General features: G+C 39.4%; 1 non-coding gene across 1 annotated transcript; it reads right to left on the bottom strand.

The window, feature by feature from the left end:
* Positions 1-261: 261 nt before the first annotated feature.
* LOC123459104 lies at positions 262-387 on the bottom strand. Its single transcript, XR_006636020.1, has one exon. It is a non-coding gene; the product is annotated as a small nucleolar RNA SNORD22 (small nucleolar RNA).
* Positions 388-5,111: the final 4,724 nt, after the last annotated feature.

Here is a 5,111-nt window from a genome sequence, read left to right as displayed (position 1 = left end):
TTGAAAATTACAAAAGGGAAAAACGTAGTGTTCACTTATGGGATTTGTTTTCCACATTTTTTTAAAGAGCAACATTTTTTATTAGGAAGATTAAGATCCTGTATGCTATTTACAATAGCTAGGTTATTAAGATATGGAAATTCCCATTTTTCATGTCCTGGATGACTGACACCAGCTGTGTGCACTTGCTTTTCCCTCATACCTGAAACTATCTATGTTTTAACAACTGAAGATACTTTCTCATGTATAGAAACTGTGATAATCTCTCAGGCAGTTCCTTCTGGAACAAATTTTCCTCTTCTCCTGCAGCCAGCCTCTTTATGTTCACCTTTTCATGCTCTGTGGCTGGAACAGGAAGTAAGACATGTGACTAGTTCATCATTTGGCTCTGTAAGTTTTTGAGGCCCTTAAAGTTCAGCAGTTTATAGAGGTATTTTGGACAATAGATTGGAGGCTTCCTTAAATTTCACATTAACTTTAGGCATTGGATATTTTATTTGTAATGTTATATGTATTCATTATAAATTTTAATAGACTTTCAGAGCTGTTCTAGGCTTACAGAACAGAAGTTATGTTTATGCTGAAAAATATATATTATGAAATATATATTGTATATAATAATAATTATACATATTACATATATTATGAATATATACATAATTATTATGATAGACATAAGGTTCATCTTATGAGTAAAATTTTGATCCATTGGTCAGTTGGCTATTTGCCAAGTAAAAGGAGGGAGTTGGGCATCATGGAAAGTACAAAAGACTGAATTTTATTTTTCACTCCAATATTTTCTAATTCTGTGAATTTGCTATTCCTTCTCCCCAGAATCTTCTTACCCAGGTCCTCATGTCAGTGGTTTCTGTTTATTTTCATGGTTCAGCTCAGGTCTTACTTCTTTGGAGACACCTCTCGAGATGTCCACACCTGCCCTGTGGAAGTAAAATTATCCTCAAAGCGCTTTCCCATATCATCCTGTTTTGTTTGATATTCTTATAGTGCAAAGTGATCTTGTTCTATTATGTGCACATAATTCACCTCCTGTTCCCTCTCTTGGAAGGTTTATTTGAAGAATCTAACTTGTGTCACTTGTGCTAAACAGTACCTGATACATGGTAGGTGCTTTATTAGTGTTTGCTGAATAACTGGTTTAAGATATGTCACTTTCTGAACTGTAACACAGGATATTTATTCCTGGCCTATAACCTTGTGAGAATAGGAACAGAAAAATGTGGTATTCTTAAAAATTATAATGCATTGGAAATAGATATTATTATCTCCACAGTCAAAGTTATGCAGGTCGATGTTTCTGCTTGAAGGCTGATGGTCTTAAAAGGTTTATATTTTTTTTCTCTAGGTGAATATTAATGATATTTTTGCACTTTTTCTCATTAGGATACTTTGGCAACCTAAATGTTACTTCTGAACTCAGCCATTTGACAATTCATTCTTGGTTTACTCCTTTCTTTCTATAAAACTATATTGGATAAAGTATAACTGATAAGACAGAACTTAAAATGAAGGAGTGAAACAAAACTTTAGAACGAGAAACCTCAGAGTTTTTTTAAATGGTATATGTTTTAAAAATTAGAATGTTTCATATTTCCCTGGGGGGTGGGTTTGTTTTATTTTTCATTGGGATCTCTGCAATTGACACTTACTATTTATTTGTTTAGGTTTATTTAAAGTGACATATATTTTTTAAATTAAAAATCAAAGATCATATGTGCCTAATCTTTGGAAAAAACAAATTATAAAGTGAATGTGATAGCTCATACCTGGAATCCCAGAACCCAAGGGGCTGGGGTAAAAGAACCTTGAGTTAAAGGCCACCCTGTCCAAATGAGATGAAGCTAAAATAACAAAATAAAACAATTTAATTGTAAATTCTTAGGAATATTATTTGGGCCTGTAGCATTTTAAAGATGGAAATCACAATGTCACACACAGTATACATAAATTCATACAGAATTCCATGGCTGATATGGTCAGGATTTTTAAAAATTTCTGTTTAGTTTGAGTTGCTTTTAAAGAATTATTGCATTTTGCTAAATACAATGCCTAAAATCAAGATGACAGATTGCTGAGTCTGAGTGCTTACTTAATATTTTACAATGTATTGCCTCATTTTCGCTGGTGGATATCTTCATTCCTTCAGAGCTGTTTCCTTAACTGTGTCCTTAGCAGTAAACTATCTTTTGACCTCATGTGAAGCATGGCCTTGGCAGCAGCCCTGCTGGGATTGCTGCCTGTGTCATCTTGTGGAATTGTGGCTCTGCTTGACACATGCATGTGTTTTATCTGCTGTCTTCTGTGGGTGGCTAGGGAATAAATCTGTAATCTTACCCCTCTAAGAGAATGTAGACTGATGCTATGTAGTACTATAGGGAATAAAAGATAACCTTCAAGATTTTATTTTATTTTATTTTTAGTTCTGAAAAGCTGAAATGTAGTTATGTAGTTGCTTTGTTTTTATAGAGATTTGTTTTAAAATTCTTTGTCAGAAATATTCCACACAGTGATCTCTGGAGTGGAAAGAAACTCAAGTACTTCAGAGTTATAAAGTTGAGTATACTCTTTCTCCCCACATAATTCAGAAATGAGGCACGATAGCATAAAATTTATTTGCCCATTGAGTTCTGATCATTAACTCAGGAGGGTCAACTTTTCTCAAAGTCTTCATTGAGAAACATACTTGCAGAATTTTTTTTTTTCCACTTTCTTCTCCTCCTTGCAAGCTTAGTAACTGCATACTTGAAGCCTGTTCCTGGAATTTCTCAAGGGGTGGCCATGCAACCAGCTCTAGGATATAGCAGGAATCATGCTGGAGAACTAGGGATGTTAATGTCAGAGAAGGGACATTCAGCTTATATCCACATCCTCCCTGTGATTCCTATTTTACTATCACACTCTGTTCACAATAAGTCACACTTCTTATTACTATTCCTGTCATCTACTTCTGACTGGAGGACTGGGCAGAGTCTCAGTAAGAAGTTTAGCAAATCCAGATGTGAACCTTGTAAGACATATGGATAGGCCCTTGAGTGATCAGCTTATAGTTTTAGGTTGCTCTGAGTTGAGAGCCAAAGGATACCTGTTGCAGTCCGGTCCGCATTGCTGGTAGAAATCACTCAACCAAGAGCAGCTTCTGGGAAAAAGAGATTTATTTTGGCTTACAGGCTCGAGGGGAAGCTCCACGATGGCAGGGGAAAACGATGGCATGAGCAGAGGGTGGACATCACCCCCTGGCAAACATAAGATGGACCACAGCAACAGGAGGGTGTGCCAAACACTGGGATGGGGAAACTGGCTATAAAGCCCATAAGCCCACCCCCAACAATACACTCCCTCCAGGAGGCATTAATTCCCAAATATCCATCAGCTGGGAACCTAGCATTCAGAACACCTAAGTTTATGGGGGACACCTGAATCAAACCACCACATTCCGCCCTTGGCCCCCATAAACTGATATCCATACATGATGTAAAATACAATGCTTTCAGTCTGACTTTAAAAGTCCCCATAGTTTTTATCAATCTCAATGATGTTCATACATCCCCATAGTTCAAGATCTTTTAACTGAGCCATAATACCAAAATATATCCTCAAAAAACCCAGAATGGCACAGAATAAATATTCACACTGCAATAGATGACATTGGGCATAGCAAAGAAACATTCAACCAATACAAGATTTAAAACAACCAGGGCAAATATCAAACTCTGTAGCTTCAAGTCCAGCAACTCAAACCAGTGACAAATCTTCAAGTCCGATAATTCTAACCAGCAACAAGTCTCTGGCATTCCAATTCCGCCCCTCCAGCTAGGCTACTCACAGTCCTGGGAAACTTCATCGGGGCCGGCAGCTCCTCGGCAGCCATCTCATGGTCCCGGCATCTCCACTGGGTCTCCACTGCAAGCCACGGTTCATCCTCATGGCCCCATGGGGTCTCTATGCAGGCAACCAGCAAACCCGCTTCACACTGCCCATGGCCATTTCCAAAACACAAGACCGTGTTGCAAACTCAATGACCCTCTTTCCAGCATTTCGTATACTCCACAATACCAGGTAGGGTGCCAATTTGTTAATCCAGGGGGGAATAAAGCAGACTTTGAAGAACAGGACACTCCTTGAGCACTCAGGGCCCTTCAAAAGAGTTGACATTCTTTTTGTTGCCCTAGCACAGGTCAGCTAGCCCAGTCTCAAAGGTTGTAATCTCTCAGTTGCAGCTGAACGGGCAACAGTTCACCCAAAGATTTTCCTTTCTGTGCCACATCCCTCTGCTCACACCAGTTCATTTCTACACAAAGCAACCCTGCACAACTTCTCAGAACATGGGCATAAGAGCAAGCTTCTCACACAAACTGCTAGCCCAGTCCAGGCACAGCTCTTTCTCACCCTCATAAGCCAAACCTCACAGTCCATAGTTCTTACTGCCTTCAGGTCTTTCAGCTCTGACCAGGATAGACCATCAAGCTGTACTTACAGCACTGCAAAGCATCTCTTAGGCCAAGGTTTCAAATCCTCCCATAGTCCTCTTGAAAATCAGCTCCAAAAGGCCAAAGCCACACAGTCAGGGGTCTAGCAGCAATCCCACTCCTCGGTACCACTTTACTGTTGCAGTCCGGTCCGCATTGCTGGTAGAAATCACCCAACCAAGAGCAGCTTCTGGGAAAAAGAGATTTATTTTGGCTTACAGGCTCGAGGGGAAGCTCCACGATGGCAGGATGGCATGAGCAGAGGGTGGACATCACCCCCTGGCAAACATAAGATGGACCACAGCAACAGGAGGGTGTGCCAAACACTGGGATGGGGAAACTGGCTATAAAGCCCATAAGCCCACCCCCAACAATACACTCCCTCCAGGAGGCATTAATTCCCAAATATCCATCAGCTGGGAACCTAGCATTCAGAACACCTAAGTTTATGGGGGACACCTGAATCAAACCACCACAATACCTAATCAAACAAAGAAGAAAAGTTTCCACACATTTTCAAGCTCAGTTATAGTCCATTTTGTGATTATTAGGAAAACAATCTACTTCCCAAAGATAAAAGCCTGACTATCTCAAAAGATTTTATTTATCAGAAAAATGGAAAAAAAA

The sequence above is a fragment of the Jaculus jaculus genome, chromosome 2 (genome assembly GCF_020740685.1).
Source record: "Jaculus jaculus isolate mJacJac1 chromosome 2, mJacJac1.mat.Y.cur, whole genome shotgun sequence".
Taxonomy (NCBI): domain Eukaryota; kingdom Metazoa; phylum Chordata; class Mammalia; order Rodentia; family Dipodidae; genus Jaculus; species Jaculus jaculus.
The sequence above is the reverse complement of the archived record's forward strand: the minus strand, read 5'-3'. Positions and strand labels throughout refer to the sequence as shown.